The sequence below is a fragment of the Triturus cristatus genome, chromosome 10 (genome assembly GCF_964204655.1).
Source record: "Triturus cristatus chromosome 10, aTriCri1.1, whole genome shotgun sequence".
NCBI classification, from domain to species: domain Eukaryota; kingdom Metazoa; phylum Chordata; class Amphibia; order Caudata; family Salamandridae; genus Triturus; species Triturus cristatus.
Window position 1 is genome coordinate 10,147,494 of NC_140593.1, and position 8,752 is coordinate 10,156,245.

Genomic DNA, 8,752 nt, shown 5'->3' on the forward strand with positions numbered 1-8,752 from the left:
ACATATGTTAAAACGTAACACATGTTAGGAGAGCAGAGTAGTAAGCTATGTTTCTGATTTTAAATGTAATCTTTACTTGGAGGAAAAACTGTGGATTTCTACGAGAACAGGTAATGGGTGGTTCTATTTATTAGACAGAGACCAAGAAGTTATACCTTGAAGCTAGGGGGGAGATCTGAGATACACCAGCCACGTTTCTGTTTCCAAAGCCAGGGCAGGTGAGGAAAAGTGCAATTTATAAAGGTGTTTAGCTAAGCTGGAACAAGAACCTTTATTGATTATTGAAGAAGTGATCCCCTGGTTAACAACATATATTAAGCAACTGAGGTTAATCAAATGCTTCTTCTTTTGTGCAAAACATTTTCACTTGTTTGTGTTCTGGTGCAAGCTTCACAATGAAAATCTGATCCCTCATCTCCTGCTATCCTCCAATATTGTATTTCATATTATTACCATCCTTACACTCATCTCTTCAATTCAATGTAATCTTTAATTGGTTCCAAAAAAACATAAAACTGTGTGTAACATAAAAAAACAATAACATACAAATATGGTGTCATGACAGTTGTAAATTGGAAAATTGCATGAGTTAATTCATGAGTTAATTCAGAGCCTTCACGGAGAGTGATGCTCTTCAGAGCAGGGTAGTCCCCAGCCTGGATTACTCACAACAGAAGCCCAAAGAATCAGCCTGTTTCTGCAACTGGCTTTTCACGAGCCACACTAAACAGTGATCAGATTGAAGACAAAAACCTGGTTAAACCTAAAAAATCTCTCTCACCCTGAACAACAAAGATGAGAGTCCCACCCAGAATACCTATCAAATGTCAGTACCGCAGGAAAAATAATCAGCAGCTCCACTCAGCAGGAGCAGCCTAAGTGATTTTTAAAGGAGCCATGTCACCTACCTGAGTTTTCAGTAAAGACAGCATTACTATTCCACTGTCTGTGAAAACCATTTCACCTACATCATGTTCACAGGAGCAGGCTAGGGGCTTCAAAATGGGATCTGAAGGCCTCCATTACTCTGGCTCACTCATGCACATACTGCATGTACTACACTAGCCACAAACACACACAGTCTGCTTGAATGTTAATACTAGGATGTACGTTACAGATTGATGCAGAACTTTACACAACTGGGGGAGTCTACACAGATTGAAGTTCTGATCACAATTGTGGATTCACAAAACATGGTATGCTGCCACCACCACTGTACATGCTAAATCCATGATTGTGGCGGTAATCCGCTGTCAGCAAATAAGAGCACAATTGGTGCACCCTTCCAGGTCACAGGACAGTTGCAAGACTTCACTTGTGTCAGGGATGGCAGAAGGCCTCTGCACATGTTATATTAGCGTGAGCCTTGAGGCAATATAATAAATTGGGATATAAGTGAGTCACAGTCTAGCACTCAGGACATGACAACGTGACTGCACACCCCACAGGGAACATTCTTAATCCTAGAGCATGCTCAGGCAATATGGTGTTTTTGCTAAATAAATATGGCTCCCTTAGCATCTTTTCCCTACAAATATGTTTACTTGACTCCTATAAATATCATATATTGTGGGTAGTAAACAGGTGTATATTTGTGTATAATCATTGATGTGAATATACATTATTACCGATCATTATCCATCTCTACATAGTGCACACATGCAGGAATAGCTGTTCTGCACCCTCAAAATATTGAGTAGCTTGTATGTCTTGTTTTCTTTTCTTCACAAAAACAATGAGTTGGTAGCAAGGAAAGCTGACTGTAGCCAGTAAAGTTAGCGCTCCTTGTTACCTGGTACCTACCTGCCCAAAGGGGTACCTGCCGTATGTCCTGAAGAGCTTACCTACAGCTGCAGTGCTCAGAGTAGCCACAAACCCTTAACATGAGGCAGACAATTTGAATAGAGAGAGAAGTTTAGGGGCATTCAGACCCAATGAGAGGCCTCAAGGTCATAAATGAAAGGTCCCCTAGAAGATTACAGAGGAAAAAGGGTCGGCCAGCCATAACATCTGAAGTAGTAGTACCTTATAACATCCTGATTCCTTGGCAGTACAACTGAAGGCCTCAGCACCACTACCCCATGCTCTTTGAAGGGCAAACGTGCATTGCGTCTCACCCACCAATTTTACTCTCCTTGCATCCCTACCCTCTGCTCAACCATAATTCCAGAGGCTCAATACAGTTTCTCATATAACAAAACAGAAAAAACATCTACAGTCTCTTACCTGTAATTTCATCAAGGCTTCAACAATCTTTCATCAATATTGCAAATGCCTGTGGGCCCATATCAATGACTAGCTCTGCAGCCAATCCAGTCAGAACAATCGACTCATTGAGTATAGGTATTTTCACAAAGGAACTCTAAGTTAAGTCTGGGTGGTGAACTCTGCTACAATTGCAGTGCTTGTGGAGTTTTTCTCCCTCCGCGTTACGCAGAGCTCGTGAAGTTCTAATAAACTCTGCTCCGTGTAGTGGAGCAGAGTTTTTTCCCTCGCGTACATCAACGTTCGTGAGTGCAAGCCAGGAAAATTCACCTCCTGGTGAGCTTTTTCCTCGTTCACGATCGTCAACATCAAGTTGGCGAGCTTGAGCATGAAAAAGCAACCTCCCAGCGGTCGTTCAAATTTCCCCATGAAAGTGGTTGCGTATGCTCGCAACCGCTCACATTGAGAAACTGTCCGTTTGCTTTGAGAAAGCTGCTGCTCGCGTACAAATCTACTCGAGCTCCAGAAATGAGCAAGCGCCCGCTTGTGCTGTGCATGGTGCAATTCGCGATAATTGCACAGTGTGGACAAGCACCTGGCACTGAAAATCACCATGAATGGCATATATCTAATTCTCTCCACCGCATGCGGAGCTCCACATAGTGTGGCAGAGTTTTTTCTGCACTTCGTGGAGTTCCACATAGCAAAACTCCACGAACTCTGGCCAGGCTTACTCTAAGTGCCTTACATAAAATATTTTCTAAACCAAACTGCCTCAAAAAATATACCTACATTCAAAGAAAATTACCTGCTTTAAGAATTCCAAAAGAGATTCTAGTATGGCTGAGGCAGATATTCAGCAGTGATTTCCACAGGAGATGATAATAAAACAATAGTGGATTAAAGCTAGAGGCATATCTTTTACTAGAACTCTCTCTTGCATTTAAAATTGTTCATCATCCCTAGCTTCTACAGAGATTTGACAACATCAGAGTGCAGGGCTCATAACTGAGGCAGATTGAATCTTTTCTATCAGACTAATCATCATCTCACGGCTCCCTTCATGTCAGCTCCATTAATTCAATTCAGAAGATGTAGCAAACATTGTAATCCTCTCATTCACATTTACCTTTGCTCCGTATTGCACCAAGTCTGCTCCTTCATTTGCAAGTGTTACAGTTAAGCAGATAATAAACAAATCATACTTAAGTATGAAAACTCATCTGACTTTGAGTCATCAGACAATATCTCAAAGTCAAATAATGGATGATATATAATCACACCAAAATAAACACATCCCAAATAGAAATAGTTATATGCCGTAAAACGATCAAACATCACTCATCAACAATATGGCCTCAGCAAGCAGGCCTGCAACCAACAACTCAACTTAAGTGAGGAATCTACGAATAAAGATTATTTGTCTAATACGTTTAAACTGCAGTTTGGTACTTCTTTCCCTCATATTGGCTGCAAAGATATCTCTTCTTTCATTGCTTAAAAGTGCTTGTCCCGCCACACTGACGGGTCGCCCCCAAAAGTCTGGTCTAGTTGTGCCACTTCCCGGAGGGAACCACCTCCACTGCCACTCTCTGACATACAAACAGCCCACCTGAATCTGCATTCTTCTCAGGTTACAGATGGAGACATCTCTCCTCCCCCTGGCCAGCGACCTCTTGAACTTTTACCCTGCCCACTACGTTGGAGAACTTCCCTTAAACCAGCTGCCCTTTAATTTCTAAAATATCCCAAACATTTTCCAACAAAACTGTTAGGAAATTGTTGTGACCCGGCCCCTTATTTCAAATGTTACAGCCATTAGCGAGTCGGAGATGAGTTTGGAAGGGTGCCTGTACTCCCACGCCACACAATGAGAACAAGACACTTCATTAGTATGCAGCACCAGCGAATAAATGAGTGCAAACCTTTAGCCCTTTCAACACTACAAAAGGGCACTCTGGCAGTGCAGAGTGAATTTCTTATCAACTTGTTTCCCAAAACGGTTTAGCCCTGACTACTGATTTCCGAAGATGACTTGAACTTTCATTACATGCATCATGTACCTGTGCGATGCAAGCTTTGAATCCATGTTTTATGTATAGAAGCATATTTTTATCAATAGATTTCCGATTTGTAAAAAAAAAAGCATTCTAACACCTTGTCTTGTTGAAACTAAGTGCAAGGGGCACCTCCATTTCAGTCAATCCGGCATAATAAAATGTTACATTCTAGTCAGGTCTTCCATTAATGTCCGCATGAAAGTGAAAGGAAACACTATGCAACTTCATACTGACTACGGCACACCAACTCAATGACCCTAAACTCACATGATCATTAAATAAATACATAATTACATAAAGTATATCACATGCAACATATATTTATATGTGTGTGTGTGTATATATATATATATTATATATTATATATTATATATTATATATATACACACACACAGAGTCAATAAAGGTTAAAGTAGAGCTATAGTTAGGTAAAACTCTCAGCAACAACTCAATGTTTTACTCTGAATAAAAGGACTGAAATAACCAGTTATTGTTATCTCAAGCAACTATAACTCGTGTCGTAAAGTAATTTATAACTCATGCCCTTGTCATGCACTGCTAATTACGCCACATATTACATTAGTCATGACATGATCTTTTACATCACTCATAAAATCACTGAACCATCTGAAATGGCATCATTGATGAAAATAATGTGCAAGGTGTGAGTTACTTTAGGGCACACATTTTTGTAGTTTAAGTTTGATTTGTTTGGAAATAATACCTAACATGTTCCTAACTATAATTAAGTGTTCACCTGTGCTATTTTCATTGAACTTTAAGGGTTTTTACATTTACAATCATTCAGTGGAATAGCATAGATAGGAGTGGTGTAGTGTGGTGTGGCATAGAGTGGAATGGCATAGACTGGAGTGACGTAGATTGGAGTGCCATAAATCAGAGTGGCATTGAGTGGAATAGCGAAGAGTGGGCTTGAGTAAAGTGGAGTGACATAATGTTGAGGACCATAGAATGAAGGGCATTCAGTGGAGGGTCAAAGAATAGAGTGGCATAGAGTGCAATGGCATCAAGTGAAATATTGTAGAGGGAAATACAGTAGCGTGACATAGAGTAGAATGGCATAGATTGGGATATCATACAATTTAGTGTCATAGAATGGGGTTGTGAAAAGTGGAGTGATGTATATTAGAGTGGTATAAAATGGAGCGACGTAGAGAAGAATTAGTTAGAGTGGAGTGTCATAGAGTGTTGTATAAACAAGTGTCCTAGAATGGAATAGCATAGTGCAGCATAGAGTGGAGTGGCTTACAGTGGGTATATTAGAGTGGAGTGTTTTTGAGTGGAGTGGCATAGAGTGCATTAGTGGAGAGTAGAGTAGCATAAGTGGAGTGGCAAACATTTGAGTGGTGTAGAGTGGAGTGGCATAGAATGGAGTGATGTAGACTGAAATGGTGTACAGTGGAGTGGCTTACATTGGAGTCATGTAGTGTGCAATAGTTAGAGTAGAGTAGCATACAGTTGAATGGCATAAACTTGGATGAAGTAGAGTGGAATTATAAAGAATGGAGTGGAAAAACATACAGTGGAGTAACGTAGAGTAGAAAACAGTAGAGCAGAGTGGCATAGATTCAAGTGGCATAGAGTGGAATAGAAAAGAGTGGAGTGATGTGCAGTGAAATAGCAAATAGCATAGAGTGGAGTCTCATAGAGTTAAGTGGCATACAGAAGAGTGGCGTGAACTGGAGTGGCATACAGAAGAAAAGTGTACAGTGGAGTGGCATAGATTGAGTGGATTACAGTGCAATAGCATAGAGTGGAGTGGCATACAGTGGAGTGGGATAAAACAGACTGAAGTGGTGTGGAGAGGAATAATTTAGGCTGGTGTAGATTAGAGTGAAATGGCATAGAGTGAAGTTACATAGAGAATAATAGCATAGAGTGGATTAGCAGATTGGCGTAGAGTGGAGTATCATAGAATGGAGTGACATTGAGTAGAGTGGGGTTGGGCAGAATGGAGTGGTGTAGAGTTGAGTGTCATAGAGTGGAGTGGACTAAAGGGTAGTGACGTAGATTAGAATAGCGTAAAATACAATGTACTAGAAAGAAGTGGCATACAGTGGAACAGGCCAGATTGGAGTAAAGTAGAGTGGCTTACAGTCAATTGGTGTCGAGTGGAATAGCACACAGTGATGGGGCGTACAGTGGTGTACAGACAAGTGACATAGAGTGGAATAGGATACAGTGAAATGGCATAGAGTGGTGTACAATCGAGTCATGTAGAATAGAGTAGACTGTAGTGGCTTAGAGGTAAGCTACATAGAGTAAAGTTGCATACAGTAGAAAGTTGCATATAGTAGAGAGGCATAAACTGGAGTGACATACAATAGATTAGCGTGGAGTGGCGTACAGTGGCAAACACTGACATTTCATGAAATAGAGTGCTGTAGAGTTGACTTGCATTCAGTAGAGTGATGTAGAGTGGATGGCATATAGTGGAATACTGTACAGTGGAGTGGCATAGAGTGGAATGGTGTACAGTAAAGTGGCATACAGTGAAATAGAGTAGAGTGGAGTATTATATAGTGGAGCAGCATTCAGTGCCATGGAGTGGCATAGAGTGGATTGGATTAGAGTGGAGTGGCATGCAGTGGATTATCATAGAGTGGAGTGGCGTATAGTAGAGTGACGTTGAATGGAATGGTATTGAGTGGAGTAGCATAGAGTGGAGTGTGGCTGTTTAAAAAGATGTAGCGTGAAAGTGTGTGAAGGATGTACATGTAATGTGGCAGGAATAAATGTTATGGTGTGCAAATGTTCATTTTTGGAAGATGGTTTAAATAGTTTAAGTAGTGTTAAAGCTATAAATGTCAAAATACTTAGGTATATATTGGACCATGGTATGCAGAGGTATGAAGCGGTAATTTTGTGATATACAAAGGTAAATGCCGATGAATAGGCAGTACATAATTGGCTAATGTCCATCTTTTAAAATCTAAAATGTAGTGAGATAAGTTTCTGCAAACCTTTGCTGTGTTATTGTCTAGGGACTTAGACATAGGTAACTATAGGTTTTATTGCTGTTCTCTACCTATTATCATTTAATTAAAGGGGTACCAGGTAGTGAAATCTATTCATATTTCTAGATATTTCTATGCCATGAGGATTGTAATATGTGAGGTCATAAGCAGTGCATTGCAGGGGGGTAAGTTAAGGTTAGCTCGGGTAACCATAACTGCTGAACTTCTATTGTTTTGTACGACTATATCATCCCTGTAACCGTTGTTTTTTCAGTCAATGTATATAGCTGAGGGTTACAGGGACATTATAGTTAGGCTCAGATTACACAAACAGAAACAGGAGAAATTCAGCAGTTATATTTAGCTGTGCTAACTATTACTTGCTCCCCGTAATGCACTGCTTATGGCCTCACATATTACATCACTCATGACATGGTCAGTGACATCACTCATGACGTCTCAAATTACATCACCCATGGCATCACTGATGGCATCATCCAGTGACTGTGAGTGTTTTTAAAATGTTTATGAGTGTTAAATATATATAAAAAGTTGTATTGATGAATCAGTTGGTGTATGAGTGTTTGTATGGATGATTCAGTGGGTGCCTGCCTGACTGTATAAGTGAGTGATTAGGTGTTTCAGTGATTGTATGGATGAGTGACTAGGTTGTGTGAATGTCTGTATTAGTCTGTCAGTTGATGTCTAAGTGGCTGTATGGGTTGGTGAGTGGATATGTGAGTGGCTGTATAGGTGATTGTTTGGTTGTCTGAGTACCTATATGGCTATATGAGTGTCTGTGTGTTTGGGTGAGGGGGTGTGTGACTGCCTGCATGGATGAGTGTAAATAAATATCAGTTCTTTATTGTTTAAGTTAATTAAAACCATAACAATGTCACAATGCAAATAAAAAAAAGTAAGAAAAAAAGAGCATGTTACTCATTTTTATCCGAAAAGCTGAAAATAGTGTCCCTATCATGAGACCTGTTAAAATTAGTTTGTGATTCTGTATTGTTAAATTGTTGTCAGGATTAAGGGTTCATCAGATATTAACATTAAAATCTTTTTAACTTTTTAAAATTGCAATAGAGATACTAAACATTACTGGGTTGGCAGTGCCTGCTTCCATCAGCCATATAGTTTTTTTCATCAAATAATACACATTTCATCATTTTACAGGTCAACTGAGGGTCTGTTGTACCATGTCCTCTAATGATGGCCGATCTACAAGTTCGCATCCCTCTGTCATTAAAAGCCTTTTTTTAGTAGCGGTATGCGTTTTGATATTAAGCTGGGGCAGACACACATGAGATGGATAAAATCTTGCCATGCTGCATGTTTTGATGACTTTATACTTCCATGCTGGTTGATCCGCCCTGCTTGGTAACCCCAAATCTAATTGCCATTAACTTTCATTTCAAGTGGGGCGAATAAGTTGTACCAATGTATTCCGCCGGTCGAAGTGATGTATAAGATTGAAGAACCATCCAGGCATGGGATCTTTTGGCT